This window comes from Miscanthus floridulus, chromosome 19, assembly GCF_019320115.1.
Source record: "Miscanthus floridulus cultivar M001 chromosome 19, ASM1932011v1, whole genome shotgun sequence".
Lineage (NCBI taxonomy): Eukaryota > Viridiplantae > Streptophyta > Magnoliopsida > Poales > Poaceae > Miscanthus > Miscanthus floridulus.
In genome coordinates, this window is record NC_089598.1 from 85904291 (window position 1) to 85922858 (window position 18568).

The following is an 18568-nucleotide window of genomic DNA, read 5'->3' on the forward strand; positions in this document are numbered from 1 at the left end:
GACATAATGATTGTTGATGGTGAAAAGTGACGAGCCAAGGCTCATCGCCGACACGTAGCAAGCCGGGAGAAACCACATGGAGCAGATCCCGAGCTCTCCCCGGGCTTAGGGAAACATAGGACCGGATGGTCGTGACCTGAGGCGTGCCAGTCAATTTGACCCTGTAATTGACAAGGAGAAATGGTTGATCAATAATTTAAGATGGAACATGTCGGTGTTGCTCCAGTCAGTTCCAAATGTGTGGCTAAGTAGCTGAAGAGATAAGGCTATCGACTAAAGAGTCAATATCCAGCATGTTCATGATGCAAAGCGAATAAAATAAGTATGTCAGCAGTTATCAGGTATTTAGTTATATAGATCTTAATAGCCGATGATCATGAGAGCATGTAAAGGTCCGATGAGTAAACATGAAAGCATCTATATCAATTGACACACATACTACCTTTTGACCAAGATAAGAACAAGTACAAACATATGAATAGCCAATGTGTTCTCAATAGGCAAGCTATCGGCCAAAATAGACAATTCTTAGTGAAAGTAAACTCATAACATGCAAGCAATTAACTGTTTAATATAAACAAACCTATAAACTCATCAAACCTAATCCATGATCATTAACAGTGGGGTTTGACCAGATCGATGGCAGCCATAATGATGATAACAGATTAAACTCTTAAAGTGAACAGATCTACTCATATTTCAATAGGATCATGAATGCATATTATGAACATGAAAATACAGACAATTAGCTAAATAGCCAATGTAAACATAGACAAAGGTCATAACGTATGAGCAGTCAACCATTAAACATGAACATATCCATAAACCTATCGAATCTAACCTATTATCTCTAACAGTGGGGTTCGACTGGATCGATGGCAGCCATAATAAAGATAACAGGTTAAACCTTCAAGGAAAATGAGTCCATTCATACTTAACGGGATCATGAAAACACATCACGATCATGAAAGTGTGGGCTATCGGCTAATTAGCCGATGCAAACATAGCATGCAGTCAGAGGCTATGTTTGACCATAAGTGAACTTGTTAGTTGATCATTTCCAATCTATAGTGCTAACAGTGGGGGTCGACCGGATCGATGACAGCCATAATAGCAGTTCTAGACTAGATCTCATCAACTAACAAGCTTACTTAAGATCAAACATGCCTTGACCACATGATATCTTCGATCAACATGGGACTAAAATGACTAATCTAGCCGAAACCATCGTCAAAGTGAGATCTAAGCAGGATAAAGCAACAAGACGATAGTTTGATAACATATAAAGCCGATCCATTTCAATCTTAATCGGGTAAGAGGTGATGTTGCTACAAATAGTAAGAATACTAATTATAACAAGATCGATAACTAGCAAATCTACTAAAACAGCAAGGAAACTCTACCAATTTTAATAGATTTAATCGATAAATAATCTATATCAAAATTTGTACGAGGTCGGTCGGACCGATGCAACCTTACAAATTTTGATAAAAATCAAAGGGTAACTTGTATCAGGAATTTTACGAGGTCGGCCGGACCGATGCAGCCTTACAATTATTGGTAGAAGTTGATAACTAACTTATACAAAGCTTACAAGATGTCGGCCGGACTGATGTAGCCTTATAAACAAAGTATAAGTCGTGACGGTACACACAAACAAACCGAAGGTCGGCTGAACCGATGCAGCCCTGCTTGCCCGAAGAACTCACCGAGATCTACTCTACTCCTACTCTTAGGGTTGGCATAAGCCAAAAAGTAAAGGTACTGATTTGATTGATCGATGAGCGATGTCTATTACAATAGCCGGGGTTCAATATTTATACCTGAGGCTTCACTACGAGTCCTGGTCAAATAAGATCGGTTACAAAATTCGTAAAAGAAGACAAACATTCTAAATTAAGATAACTTGGACTCCAATTTTTTCCTTCTATGGAGTCCATCATGTTTTCCTGCTTCTGATCACCGACATCTTCCACTGCCACAACCCATTCTTGAGACGATGATGTCATGAAATTTAGCCGATCCTGACAGCGTTTTGGCTAGCTAATTCTGTAGACACTTCAGCCTTCCTTAACAAATGTCGAAATCCAAGGGTCCCACATACTGACCCAATTTTTGGTGTCAACAATAATTCAAGCAAACATGCAGCGGTACGAAAGGAATGAAAAAGAATTCAAGGATAATGCTAGGTTTCCTCCCGGCAGGGTCTCACTTACCTCGAATGATTTATCCTCACCCACAATTTGAGATAGAATTGTGAGTGCTTTTGTTCCGTCACATGATGGTTTCGTTTTCTTTTGGACAGTGACCTTCTCTTCATTTCTCTGTAGGGTTAGAATATATGCATATGCATACATGTGAGATGGCAGGGTTAAACTGTTGATTGTTCATGAATGATCAGGCACCCTGGGCTCTTTTATGATTTTTTTTCTTTTTTCTTGTGGAAAAACACCGGAAGGTCGAGACACTTGATGTCCTGTTTATTCCACACTCAACAAGACACAGGTAATCCCACAATAGCTAGTGGTAAGATAGATTAGCATACATCAAATAGTATCAAGAGTCTTTCACCAATTGCTTCCCCAGCAACGGCGCCCAAAATGCTTGTTGGTATTTCTTATGCTTATGTAGAATATTCCGCAAACGCACAGAATTACTGTTGTAGCATTTCACCCAGGAGTATTACAGGGTATCATATTTATCCTCAGGAAAGCAATGGTTAAAGAACATGATAGCTAACCATCATGTATCTGCTAACTAATATACCAACTAAACTAGAGTGGGGGTAAAAGATATGTATGATATGGGTAATGACACACACAAGAGAAGTTCCAATGATAAAAGAGTAGTACAGTGAGCGAGGAGAACAACGAGCGAGCATAAGGTCTCCAAAGATCTATCTCTACTTGCATGGTTCTAACTTAGCATGTCAAGCTGCTTCAAGCAAGAACAATGTTCATACACAATTGCGCTTTGGGTCATTAAGCCACTTAGCAACAGAAAGGGATGAGAAGGGTGCTAAGCCGCCTAGCACAAGCAGACCTAGTTTTAAGAACTTGCCTGAACGTGGTGGGATCAAAAGCTAGATAGGTCTGTCACCCCTACTAGCTACCACAAACAAACCGTGGAGCAAGCCACAGACACAGGTAAGCGTATAGTCTAGACACCACGTCTACACTATATCTCACTACTCTAATCCGACATCCAGTGGAACTGATTAGAGCACAGGGTTAAGGGCGGTGAACCAACGCAAAGGTATACTACAATTATCTTACTATCATACAACTATGACTACGCTAACAACCAATACAACACAACTAGTCATGTTGCAATAAAGTAAAGTACTAAGGAAAAGTAGAGAAGATAACTATATAAAATAACTCAAGTCTTACCAAGAAAGTAATACTAGAACCATACCAGACCTCCTTGAAGGCTAGAGCTGGAGACACCCAACTCACTCTAACTCCTAACACTACTACTAGTAATACATCTTCAGAGAGAGTGGAGAGCTCCTTGTTGTGGTGTGTCTTGAGAGTGAGGGTCTAGGGGGTATTTATAGGTGGAGGTGGAGTAGAGGCTACTCTGGCACCACGTCATCGATCTAGGTGACCTTCCTTCTCCATCCTTGGATCCAAACTGACCTTGAATCAAAGGTTGAGATTATGGGAGTGCATGGAGGCATGCACTAAGGCGGTGGGTGCAAGCTGGACGCCGAGAGCCACCATAGGGAGGTCGGCCGACCTCCCTATGATAGGTGGGACCTATCTCCCCCTTCTAGAAGGTTGGCCCACTGCCATATTGTGTGATTGGCCACCTTGGGTACGTTGGATGCTTTGTTGTGGGCCCATGAATCCGTGGGACTTCATCTTCCACCCTTGAGAGAAAACACAGGTGTGATCTATGGGAGGGGAATTGCTCTAGGGTGCTTCTCCTGGATCTTGCCACCTTGGTAGGGCCTGGTGGGTCCATAAGGGGGTCGAGCGACCCCCATATGGTGGGTCCATAGGTCCATCTTCTGCAGATAGCTTCTAGAAGCATTGCTTATCATGATGGTGGAGTTGGTTTGTCCATTTGCCATACTTGGGTGGTCGGGAGACTTGTCAAGTTGGCCCCCAAGCTGGTTTTTCGTCCATTTTGTGCCTACATTCAAATAGAGGACATGTACATATGGAACCAAGTCATTTGAACCAAAATCATTCATGGTTGGCTTATGTCCTTTTGTATGTCACATATTTGTGACATTTTTTACCAACTAGAATGTTGACGAAATCATCATCAACAAGCCTCCTTCATCATGGCCTCTGGCCCGATAGACGGACGTAGTGCAATATATGGGCGGTGCGGGTGCCCCTGGTCCATATATCCGACACTGGCCCTTTGTCTTGGATGGACTAGGTACCAAAACATGTAGCTGTTCTTGTGTCCAGCGATTTGCATGGACACTGTGTTGAATGGAAGTCTTTTTTCATCTCTAAAAAAAAAAGGGCATGATTGGTTGCTTGGATTTTCCTTGGCTAGGCCTACAGGGTGTGACTTCTGCTTGTTTGGTTTGCTGCACTAGCACTTGGGCTTGGCTCATCAACTGCAAAAGGGGTCCTCAAGCCTGACTCCGGGGATATGAGGATAGTAGCCATTTCTCCCATGCTAGGCTTGTGGGATGCGAATAATTAGCCATCTAACGATGTTATTCATGTATTATTAGCACATATTAAATGATATTAACATATATTTTTTATTAATATTTAGAGTAATAAGATAAATTAAGAGCTACAAAATAATAGTTGCACATAGTAAATGTTATGATGATAATTGTTTATATATTTTCTTTTCTCACTCGGCCCGTCCTAGTGTAAGCAACCAAACATCTTCTTGGGGCAGCCTGACTTCGTGCAAACAACCAAACACCAGAGCATGCACTAAGCCTTGCTACTGAGAGCCCAGCCCCTAGATGCGAGCCAAGCTAGGTTCGTTCGTGAACCAGTCACGCCCTATATTGTATATATACATATATAACAACAATGTGCTAGTTTTGGCCCATGAAGCACGATTATTATTGATACATGACATGATGACGCAACTAACAGGAGTATGATTATTATTCATAAATGACATGATGGCGCAACTAACAGGCACAAGAAGACATCATGATAAACATATATTGGTTTACTAGGGTAACTCACTTTGGTTGAGCGCACCTTATTCACATGCCTGCTTACCATGTGACATGAACCAAAAAAGTTATCCTCGAGGCTTTTCTTTTGGGATGCTATGGCTACTACGCCTGCCTGCCATATCATCCCCTTGGCCAATATTTCATTTGTTATTGCTTTTCTGGTGATACCCATAGAGATGATCAACATTATAACTACCACCACCATCACTGCCATTGTCACCACCACTTCGACATTATGTCCATCGCCACCGCCTCCACCTCCACTTACACATCCTCTGCCACCACCAATGTCACCACCGCCTCCCCCTCCACCATTTGTACCACCACCTCCTCCTCCTCCTCCGCGGCTGCCACGGCCACCACAGCTAGGGCTACCGCCGGGGCCGCTAGGGCCACCGGGGCCGCTGCCGCCATGGCTAGGGCTACCGCTAGGGCCGCCGCCGTCGCCGCCAAAACCACCACCACCACTTCCTCCTCCTCTTCCTACCACAACATTGCCATGCCCACCATAGTTACCTCTCCCTTTGTCACCATCACCACCACTATCGGTACCTCGACCTCGTCCATGACCATTGCCACAACCAAGTCCTCTTTGATCATTGTCTACCTCCATCACCATCCTCTCCACCGTCGTCGATGATGGTGATGGTGATGCATTACCATTGCTTCCTCCACCTCCTCCTCTGCCTCTGCCGCCTGGGCAGCCGAGGGGTCCGGGGGCGCCGGGGGTACCAGGGGTGCCACCGCCTAGACCGCCGGTGCCACCGGGGCCGCCGAGGCCTCCGGGGCCACAGAGGCCGGGGCCGCTACAGCCGCAAAAACCAACAGCAGCACCACCCTCTCTTACCACAACATTGACATGCCCGCGATAGTTACCTCTCCCTTTGTCACCATCACCTCCACCATCAGTACCTCGACCTCGTCCATGACCATTGCCACGACCTCCACCGCTGCTCCGCCGTCCTTATTAGCAACCACACTACCATGCACCATGCTCTTGTCCCTAAACACCATGGCATCATGTTCCTCCCCAACATCATGCCCAAGGGGCACCATGGAAGCTCCCTCATGCTCCTCCGTCAAAGTAAGTTGTAGGAGCAGCATCCTGACAACGAAGAAGAGGAGGCCAAGCCATGGGGTTCTCTTTCTCACTGACACCGCCATCTTCATCACACACAAACTCACAGTATGTGTTGCCTATCACTGCAAGGTTGAGGTCGTCATGCATGTTGAAGGTGGCCTGTAGGACAGGCTATTTATATGTTGATGGAGGAGATACCGGGGATTTCAGCCATGGAATTCATAGTGATAGGGGATCACTGTAGTTAATTATTGTTGCTAAGCTACCTAAGCTTGATCGACAAGCTGGGGACATGGTGGCATATGACCCGGCGAATCAAACCAGGCTAAATTCTAAAGCCGGCGTGGTTTCCGTTCCACATCGTTGTCGGGATCGTTATTGCTCCCACTAATTATTGCACCATGCAGGTTCTGTCAAATATATAGGCCCTGTTTGGCATGGCTCCAACTCTGGGTGGAGCTGCTCCACTCCAGAACTCCAGGTGGAGCCAGTTCTAGTTGGAATCGGAGCTCTAGGTGGAGCCAGCTCTAGGTGGAGTCGGAGCTGCAAAAGAGGTGCTCCAAAACTCCACCTTCATTTGCACTACAGCTCCATGGAGTTGGCAGCTCCATGGAGTTTTGGAGTTGGGGTGTTTGGCTGGAAAATTAGCTGGAGTTGCTGGAGTTCAGCTCCAAAGCCATGCCAAACACCCCCATAGTATATAGTATATACAGACTGGAGAGGGGCCCCTTCAAGCCCAATAAAACATTAAAACCCCAGCAGACCGGCCGCATGGGCCAGCGTGGTACAACCTGTAGGAGGATGATGTGTACGAGGTGCGCCATTGTATGCAGATGGAGTCTGTTGAGGCCTTGTCTAGGTCTCTCAGATGGTGAACCTTCTGAGATACGATCTGTGGCAGGTCTAGGTACGTACAAGCAACCCCTTCTCCCTTCCTCCCTGTCTTCCCTCTCTCTGAAATGGTAGAAGCAATGGATTAAAATCGTTTCCGTGCCCTCCCTTGTTTCCCAAAATTTTAGTGGTCATCCTAACTCCAGCCATTTATGTGCTCATGATTTTCCTACAGATTCGTCAGGCAGGTTTGTTCCACCAGCAATCCCGAATGAGCCTGCTGGGGCGCATCTGTGCGCTCACGTTTGCATTTATATTTCTAAATTCAACAGTTGTTTTACACTTGCAGATCTTTTTGTGCTTCATGATACATATACAGGACCAATGCAAGAACATCTTGGTTTATAGGTTCAGAAAAGGAAACGAATGCAACATGTTGATATTAGATTTCTTTCTATTAGGTTCATGTTTCACAGGTCAGAGAAGACAGTAGTGTCAGTTCAATTGAACAGGTAAGGTACCAGATAAGTTGGATGGTATTTATACATGAGAAAGTAATCCTTGAGAATCTAATTAGTGTTTTCTTTTGAAAAATAAAATGCATCACTCTGCTCTTTCGCTGGCAAGTGCCTCCACACAAATGCTCCCATCTACACAACTAACAGGTACCATACCCTACCCCTTCTCTGTATCGTGCAGGATCTGCTTCAATTTTATGCAGATTCGGAATTAGCTCCAATCTATATTCTTAGTATTTACTACAGGCTCTGCAATGGCTCTAATACAGACACTACATACAAATCATGTTCCTATTCACGGCCTCCCTTACCACCTTCACCACTTACCCCTTGTGTCCCCTAGCCCAGGCCTTGTGTTCTGTTGCCAGTCTAATTCCTAATTCGCGGTAAGTCAGCCTGCATTTCTTTACCAATATGGTTCTTATTGATCACTATCAAAGATGACAGCCCAACGTTCTTTTTAGATGCTGTTGAGATCAAGATGTGGTTCATGTGATTAGTTATATTCTTCATTTGCTTTGCAGACAAGCATGTCACTAGGGTCCTGTATATACTGTTGATTTTTTTCTATGAATACTTGCACGTCATACAACTAGCTAGCTACAGATGCAAAAAGAGCTTTGCTGTAATATAATTTTTCCATGCCTAAATGATTGGTCGTACTATTTTACATCTCTTTCTATTGTTCACCATGAGTACCTTATGCACCAGGGTTTTACCATACTAAGTAAATCAATGATTCATTGCCTACCTTACATTTTTTGGGATGAGCTATTAGGGTCTGCAAATACTATTGGTTTCATTGATATGTCCAAATATGCAAAATGATTTATGGAGCATACTTTCCATGTGTTTTCGCTAATACAGTTGTACTGTTTTTTCCAATCACTTATTCATTCCGTACCCAGCAAGACTTTAATTCTTAACCTTCCCTTGCTGTAGCGCTGAAATTCCTTATTGTCTTGGCAGATTTCCAACATGGGCTAGCCTGACAAAACTCTCAATGGTATCAAGATTGCAATGACCAAGCGAAATTTGTAAGTGGTTTGCAGATTCTAAGAGAATTTGGGACCCTCCCCGCCAAACTATTGTTCAAATGATGCAGAGTCTGTAGGTTTCCTTACATCATTTCCTTTCCAATTAGGCAGCACCTGATTCATCCAAAGAGGTTGGCTGGAATGCAGATGCTGAGGTTGGCATATGCAATACATCCATGACTGTTTTTAGGCTCACCGTGGTAGCTTCTGTAGTGCTTGCAATTTTTTTGCGTGCTGTTTGAAGTGCAATACAAAATGAAGATAAAGCTTCTATGATTTAATTAAGTTAGATGAGCACAAAGTGGGATAGAAATTAAAAAGAAAGTTTCACTGGAATAGCATTTTTGCTTCTGTGATTTTGGTTCTTACAAGATATTATTTGCTTGGGCAATATGAACTCCCATCTGAAATGTACATAATAAGCAGAGATAGTTCGTCTCCTCCCTTGGATTGATAAATTGATTTATTCTTCTTTGCTAAGCGTCACTAAACCTCTGCAGTTGTCACCCTCCATGGGCAGCTACTTGTGCGTGCACCATTTGAACAATCAAAATAATGTTGATGCCACAATGAAGCACAATAAAACAAGTATGCCCTTGTTTTCCAATGCTAGACTGCTAGGTCTATGTTTTATCATTCCGAATCTGAAACTGTCATCTATAAAAATGGATACTAAAATGGAGAAATGCATAGTTGATTATTTTAATAAGAGTATACACCTCTGAATTTATTGTTTGTATTGAATGCAAGGGTTTTCTTTTGTCCTGCTTGTGTTAGGCCCCCAAAATTACAAGATTACTTGTGTGCACACTTGTGGAACCAGCTGTGAACTCAGCACCTGTTTTGTGCTTAACACACCACTAACCAACTTGTCTCTCTTTCAGGTTTGCTTTATGGGTGGGATTATATTGTTGTGACATGAGCTTAGAGTTCTCACCCTGACCGTCGTCGAAAACTAGTTCCTTGTTGATCCTAATATTTCAAAACTTCCATGCTAGATCTCTCCTGTATCAAGTTAAACTCATTAGTTGACATAGTTCTGTGTGTATTCGGAGGTGCCCAACTGCCCATGGCTTGTGAATTATACCTAATTAAAGCAAAGTTACTAAGCCTAGAGTTTAGGATCACTACTACACAAATCTTTTTGGAGGCGGGCATTTTCGGTTTTCCGAGGCGGGCAAAGCAATCGCCTCCGTCCTACGTTAATGCAGATCTACGGAGGCGGGCGCTTTGCCCAGCTCGGTTAATCAAATTAAAAAAAACAAACGAGCCCAAACACGAGCCCATCCAGGGCTCGGCATCGAGCCCATCCACCTCTGCCCACACCATCGAGCCCATCCGCTTAAAGAAGCGAACAAGAGACTCAAGATGGAAGAGTAGATAATAAAGATACTCATGTCTCCCATGATCAAATGGTAGCACAAGCTCAAGATGTTGATGCTCCACAACCTCCCCCTCAAGTGGTTGATAGAAGAAATTCACCCCTACTACAAGCACATCCACAAGATCTCATCATAGGGAGTCCTTCAAAGGGTGTAATGACTCGCTCTCATAAACTTGCTTTATTTATTGAACATCACTCGTTTGTTTCTTGCATTGAGCCTACAAATGTAGAAGAAGCTCTTCAATACCCGGATTGGATAAATGCCATGTATGAAGAGTTGAACAACTTCACTCGCAATGAAGTTTGGACACTTGAAGAGCGACCACAAGATGCAAGAGTAATTGGAACAAAGTGGGTGTTCCGCAACAAGCAAGATGATCAAGGCATTGTTGTGAGGAACAATGCAAGACTAGTTGCAAAGGGGTTCTCTCAAGTTGAAGGGTTGAATTTTGGAGAGACCTTTGCACCGGTTGCAAGACTTGAAGTCAATCGTATCCTCCTTGTATATGCATCGCATCATGAAATGAAATTATATCAAAAGGATGTTAAAAGTGCATTTTTAAATGGCTTCATAAATGAACTAGTCTATGTTGATCAACCTCCCGGGTTTGAAGACCCTAGATATACTAATCATGTTTATAGGTTATCCAAGGTGTTATATGGGCTTAAGAAAGCCTCAAGAGCTTGGTATGAACGCATTTGTGATTTTCTCATTGAGAAGGACTTCACTATTGAGAAGGTCGACACCACACTATTCACCAAGAAGCTTGATGGAGAGATCTTCATTTGTCAAGTATATATTGATGACATCATATTTGGCTCATCAAATGAAGATTATTGCAAAAAGTTTGGTGAATTGATGTCGAATGAGTTTGAGATGTGGATGATTGGAGAGCTTACATTCTTTCTTGGTTTTCAAGTCAAACAAATGAGAGAAGGGATTTTAATCTCTCAAGAAAAGTATACCAAGGACCTTCTCAAGAGATTCAAAATAGATGAATGTAAGCCAATCAAGACACCTATGCCATCAAATGGACATCTCGACTTAGATGAGGGAGGTAAAACGGTTGATCAAACTCTCTACCACTCTATGATTGGTAGCTTGTTATATTTAACCGCATCTAGACCCGACATCATATTTAGTGTGTGTATGTGTGCTAAATTTCAAGCTAATCCTAAGGAAGCTCATTTGGTTGCCGTTAAAAAAATCCTTAGGTACCTTAAGCACACACCAAGCATTGGTCTTTGGTATCCCAAAGGAGCTAGATTTCAACTAATTGGCTATTCCGATTTGGATTATGCCAGTTGCAAAATTGATAGAAAAAACACATCCGGAGGATGCCATTTGCTTGGTAGATCACTAGTGTCTTGGACCTCCAAGAAGCAAAATAGTGTGGTTTTGTCCACCGCCGAGGCGGAATACATTATCGCTGGTGTTTGTTGTGCACAAATTCTTTACATGAAGTAAACTTTGCTAGACTATGGTATAGTTCTAGAAAAGATACCTCTTTTATGTGATAATGAGAGTGCGATAAAACTTGCTAATAATCCGGTTCAACACTCTCGCACCAAGCACATAGACTTCCGCCATCACTTTCTTAGAGATCATGTTACTAAAAATGATATATCACTAGAAGGTGTAAGTACCGAAGATCAATTGATGGATATCTTCACTAAACCGCTAGATGAGGCTACATTTTGTCGGTTGAGGAATGAGCTCAATGTGCTTGATTCTAGTAACTTGACTAAAAAATGAGCTTGTGTTGTCTCTTGCATTGCATTGTAATATAAAACATGTTTAATTTTTTGTAATGCACTTAGGGCTTATCTAACATGGCTAAGATAACCGCCGAAAAACGTGTGAAAAAGCTTAACCTTGGATCAAACTTGACAAGCAACTAGACTTACTTTCAAGTATTGCATTGCATGTGCATGTGTGTTGCTTTGTCGTTTCTTTTCGGTTATCTTTTGAGCACCCACTGTGTTTATCCACAAATAGGGAGAGCATTTGAAGCTTCTATTGGTCATAAAACCCTATTGTGTGACCACATGTTGCTCCTCGCTCCTTTTATTGCCTATTTTCTTAAAAAGAATTATAGCCTAAGGCAAAATATTTTGAAAATTTTGAGGGTTTGAGAGAGGTCTCTCACATCAGTCCCAATTGGTGTTTATTTGTGTCCTATTGAAGTTGAAACTTGATTGAGAAAAGGCAACGCGAAGGACCTTTAAAGATCTATTGTAAATTGATGATCAGACGCTGCACCGGACTCTGCTTCCAGCATCCGATCAGTTCACAGGAGATGAACAGATGCAGCACAGGAGTGACCGAACGCTGCAAAATGTTCTTCCAGCGTCCGGTCAAACGAGAAGAAGTTGTCAGGATCAACCGGACTCTGTCCTACGTCTGGTCAAGGGTAACCAGACGCGTCCGGTCGTGACTTGAGGGGTTTTGAACCTCTCTGTTATCGACCGAACTCCGGATGGCAGCGTCCGGTCGTTGTCACCGGTGCGTCCGGTCAATAGAATCCGAGTGGATCCAATTTCTTTCCTTGTCTGTCACGCGGGGGCCACCTTAAATCGACTTTCCTCATCTAGGTCACCCACGCCGTCTTACCCTAACCGCGCTCGTGCCTGCCTTCGACGTCGCGCCTGCTCCATCTGCGTTACTATCGCGCTCGCGCCCGCGCCTGTCTGCACCGTGCCTTTGCATCCAACACCGTGCTCGCACCGCGCCCGTGCCTACCTTCACCGTCGCGCCGTCGCGCCCGCTCCGTCTGCGTCTCTGCCGCGATCACGCCTTGCCCTCACCGCGCCGCGCTCGCGCCTACCCTTCCACCGCCGCGCACCAGCGTCGCCGCCTATCTCGCCACGCCCTCACCGCGCCAGCGCCTAAGCATCCACTGCCTCGCCGCGCCTGCGCCAACCACGCTCGTGCCTAGCTCGCGCCTGCACCGCCGCTTGCCCTAGCTGCGCCTGCATTGCACTACCGCGCCCTCTCGGCCGCCGCACCACTTCGCAACGCCAAACCCTAACCCTAGGCTTATCCTTGTCAGTTCTGGTGGTGCCCCGTGATCCTCTCCTTTACTCGTCGATCGCCGGTTCGTTGAATTTCATCAGCGAGTCGGTGCTCTTGTGGTTGATTTGGCAGTTGTCAGTAAACTCAGGGCCAAGCCTGCGAGTACGGATTGAGGCCAAGCCTCACGAGTGTTAGTCGGCAGTTGTTTCTTATCAGTGGCAGTGATTCTCGTCAGATTCAGCAATGGCACGTTGCAAGAATATTGGAGGTGGTCCCGGTGATGAGGATCCAAAGCCTCCGCCTCACTTGACTGCTCAGGAAAAAGGAAAGGCGAAAAAGATGATTACAAAACAGAAGCGCAAGATAGATGATGTTGAGGCAGAGAGGGTAGCAGTAGTGGCAGCCGCCGCAGAGCGTGCAGAGAGAGGTGGAGCTGGCAGTTGTGTACGCATAGGCGACCAGTTGTCACCCGCTCAGAGGGCCGCCATAGAGAGGATGGAGGCTAGTCTTGGCAGACCACCTGGGACTGTCATGCTTGGAGAACTACGTGCCTTTTTAGAGGAGAGTCAGACTCAGGGGAAGACTGGTAGCAGACTCAGACGGCAGAGCAGAGGATGCTCAGCAGGGAGAGCAGGTTGAGGAGGCAGAGCAGGCAGTACAGCCACAACTTCGACGCTCTAGCCGTACACGCACTCAGGTGTCACCGAGGCCTGAGACATAGAGGCGAGGCTCTCGTCCACCTCCTAGACCACAGGGTCCGCCTCCGGTGGTTCACCTTGACCTCAGAGCAGCCACAGCCAGACAGGTGCAGCAACTCCGCTTCGTCCAGTTTGAGGATTAGGTTCTGCCAAGGCGGGATGAGCGTGCTTCAGAGCATTTCTACACCGTGCTGCAGGAGGATTTCTATAATACATATCTCAACAGTGGTGTTGCTTTCAGATCTCAGCGGGTCTGCTCCATAGAGTCTTTAGTTGCAGCTGCAGGCGAGCAAATCCGTCCTCACCTCTCTTATCTGTAGGTCTGACAGATCTTCTTGGACGAACAGGTCGCTATGTTCCATCATGGGTTCGTGAGTTCTACTCCTCTCTGTGGATTGACCTGAGGCACAGATTTATTTACTTTGCATTTAGAGGCCGTGAGTACATGCTCCAAAGCTCGAGAGTCAGAGAGATACTAAGGATTCCAGAGTCTCCTATTCGCTTTCACGAGGTATGCTATGGACAGACAGAGCCTCCGAGACGCCCTCACGGCAAACTTGTGTCACCTACAGGTATTGTCAGACCTTGCTTCATAGAGCCATTCGACGAGGGGTCGAGCAGGACACCATGTGACCTTACTCCTACAGCTTGGCTTATTGATGCTATTATGAGGAGGACTCTGCTCCCGAGGATGGGCTACCGCGAGGGCCTGACACGTATTCAGCTATGGCTAGTGTATCACCTGGTGTCCTAGTCTGTCTTTGATATTTGGGATGTGATACTTTCAGAGATGAAGGATACACTAGCAGAGGGCTTCAGAGGTCACCGCCAGCTACCTTATGCTCATTGGATCACTTTCCTAATCCGAAAGGCAGTTACACAGAAGTCTCCTGAGATAATGGCAGAGTACACAGGTGCTACCACTGAGTTTCCGTCATATGACATGACCCGGATGCTCCGCCATAGTCGTGTGAGGACACCTCGCCAGCCGAGCTGTCGCCTAGAGGTACTAGAGACAGCATCCCAGCAGGATGAGATCATCAGGGGCATTGCAGCGATAGAGGAACAGCTTAATGCTCAGCAGGAGAATGTGATCGAGAGCGACCCGAGTGACAGCTCTGATGATGATTATCAGCCGATTCCATAGATGGCTCCTCGACCACACGATAGATAGGCCAATGGCTCTAGCCCCGCTCCACCACAGCGACCGCAGACAGACCCAGCTCTTATAGCTGTACTTGAGCGGATGAGGCAGGACCAGACATGCCAGGCATAGGAGACAGCAGCTGCACTTACTCAGGTTCAGGCTCGACAGGATGAGTTTCAGAGGCAATAGCAGGCCATGCAGCAGCAGCAGCTTGTGATTCAACAACAGTTACTTGGCTTCATGCAGCATGTATTCACTGCTATTGGAGTTGTTCCTCAGCAGTCTACACCTCAGTTAGGCCAGCCTACTACTACCACTCCAGTGACTCCAGTTGTATAGCCCAGTGGGCTTCAGAGTCAGGGACCACCAGCTACTCAGTTTGCTTCACCTACAGAGCAGGTGTCCCAGTGGTTTGCTTCACCAGTGACAGCTCAGGGTCCTCACTTTACTTCTATTGTTACGGGCTTCACTTCGACTCAGAGTTCTTCAGTGTTAGTGATGGACACCCCAGTCTCTAGGAGTCTCGGTGCTACCTTCAGTGAGCTTATAGGGTAGCCTACACCTCTAGAGTTACGAGTCCCTATCCCTACCACGGTTGCTCCAGTTACCAGGACTACAGAGACGATCCCTTCGTCTGTTGCATCATCTGAGCCACCTCAGACAGTCACAGCGACAGAGTTAGATGTGGCTCCACTTCCTACAGTGATACTTCCAGAGTCACAAGCCACGCCAATTACTAAGCAAACCCCGATCGCTTTACCTTCACTTCTAGCTTCAGAGGGTCAGACCACTCATAGTTCAGGGTCAAAGAATGATGCAGCTCAGTTTTAGATCTCTCACCGCACCTCAGCGCCCGACTCGTCTGCTCCTGTCCCACTGTCCGACCCTTAGGTTTTGGTGCTTGACGCCAAAGGGGGAGAGGGAGCGAGTATGTTAGATCTAGGGGGAGCGTTAGATCTAGGGGGAGCGTGTGATTTGTCTCTTTGGTTTTGGTCCTTTGTGTGTGATACTATGTGCATTCACATTTTCTTTCATGCATTGCACTATTTACATGTGATGGTGAGACTTATGTGACATGTGTGCTCCCTACATTGATTTATATATATGTCATGTCATTTTGGTTATGCTCATTTGCTTTGCTTCGGCATTTTACTCCAATTCAAATGAGCTTTACTTCATGTACTCATGCTTAATTCATATCTTTTGAGTACACCATGTTGGCTTGGGTCATATAAGCATGTCTAACCCCTTTGCTCTTATTGTCAAAAGTTTATATGAACCAAGCATGTTGAAAACCTCACTCATCTCTTCTACATACTCGATGTTGTGTTGTCATCAATCACCAAAAATGGGAAGATTGAAAGCATCTATGTCCCTAATTGGGTTTTGGTGATTAATGACGACACGATATTACTATGACTAACGTGTGTTTTGTAGAGGCAATTTAAGTTAGGTCATGGTAATGGAAATTGATTGGGCAATCATGGTTGTCATGCCCCTGGCGATGGAAATCGTTTCGGTTTTCAAAGGATGGACGACAAGGTTAAGGACGAACTAGTTCTAAGTGTCATTTGGTGTTGGAGAGACTTAGAGTAGTTTAGGACTTTGTTTTTCCTTTAGTCATACTATTAAGAGGGTATGAACTAGTAGCATGACCTAGGTGAGTCTAATAGGTTAGGTGAGGTGCACACTTGTCAAACCTAGCACTAGGTAGCTCAGAAATAGCCCTAAGATCAATTGGAGTAAACTTCATTCACAAAGGATTTCGAGTTGGAAGTGAATGAAGGGTCAAATGATTGACCAGACGCTGGTCTGGTTGTGACCGGACGCTGGAGGGTGAGTCCGGTCAGTTCATTTGATCAACTGAAGTCGTCTGGTACTGACCGAACGCTGAGTGAAAGTGCATCGGACGCTAGGTACCTGCGTCCGGTCAACTCCAGAGAAGTTCCAGAGAGACTGTTTCGTGACCGGACACTGGTCAGAATCCGGTAACTAACCGGATGCTAAACAGTGAAGTGACCGGACTCTGGGTGCCAGCGTCCGATGAACATCAGTAAGGTTTCAGAGAGCGTTTTCTTGACCGGACGCAGTGCTGACCGAACGCTGGTCAGAGTCCGGTCAGAACTTAATGGCTCTTTCTGACATAGCGGCGGGTATAACTGACCGGAGCGTCCGGTCACCCCGCAGAACGCTGACTCAGCCTCTAAACGTTATGTTTTAAATGAGGGGGTATAAATACTTACTCCACTCGTCTAAGGGAGGTCTTTTGTCCATTTGTTCAGCTGAGAAACACCTTTGGAGTGCAAGGGAGAGCAAGAGCCTAGTGAGGTAATTGAGATTTGAGAATCCAAGATTAAGGACCTCATTTGTGCATAGAGAGTAGCAAGTGTGCATCCACCCTTCTCATTAGGCTTGTCGTGGTCAAGTGAGAGTTTGTGCTTGTTACTCTTGGTGATCGCCATCACCTAGATGGCTCGATGGTGATTGGGAGCTTGGTGATCATCCTGCGGAGCTTGTGGATGACCCAACTCAAGTTGTGAGCGGTTGTGGACGATTCACTGCGACGGAGTGTCAAAGAATCAGCCCATAGAGAGCACTTGATCCTTGCGCGGATCAAGGGGGAGCTACACCCTTGCGCGGGTGCTCCAACGAGGACTAGTGGAGAGTGGCGACTCTCCGATACCTCGGGAAAACATCGTCGCGTTCCTTTCCCTCTCTTTACTTTGAGCATTTACATTTGAGCAATTCATTTCATGTCTTTACATTCCTAGAATTATCATGCTAGAGTAGTATTAAAACCTAGGGTGCAAAACTTTTGTGTGTTACAACAATATAAACACTTTCTAGGCACAAGGGGTGAAGTGGGCTAAGTGTAGGGCTTAATTATTGCAAAGAATTTAGAATTAGCCCAATTCACCCTCCTCTTGGGCATCTTGATCCTTTCAAACTTCACCAGGACACTTGCAGACAATTTAAACTATGGTTGTCTGTTAATAAGATAAACAGATGTGGAAACGAGTTCTCCCTAGAAATGTAAAGGAACAAAGGAGGCAATCAAAAGTGTTCGAGTTGTTTCTATGAGATGACGATGTTTACGTTCAGCAACACCATTTTGAGCTTGAGCGCCAGGGCACGAGAGCTGAGGAAGAGTACCTTTTGAGGACAAAAATTGGCGAGTCCAGCAGTAGCAGCGGCTCCCGATGGGCCATGAAGTCCGGCCATGGCGGGCACGGGCAAGTAGACTCCACTAGCAGCAGCACAGACACCTCCACCACCATCCCCTGCTCGGGCGGGCTAGGGGACTCCACCGATGATGGTCGGGTTCACCACACCACCGAGCGATCTAGATGCGCACGTCGACACGCACCATGACGGCAAGGTGCACTTTCGCACCTTGGACAACCTTGGCGACGGCTCGGCTACTCTAGGCTTAGCAAGCAGAGTCCTCGATGACGAGGCGCTCTTGTTGATGAGCACCGAGGAGCCACCCACGTTCGCGCAGGCCGAGCGGGATCCAAATTGACTGAGGAGATGAAGGCCACTGAGGACAATGGGACTTGTACCTCATGGATCCTCCTATTGGATCTATCCCATCGGGCTCAAATGGGTGTATAGGGTGAAGCAGGACAAGCGCAGCGCCATCATAAAGCACAAGGTGCGCCTCGTCGCCAGAGGCTTCATCT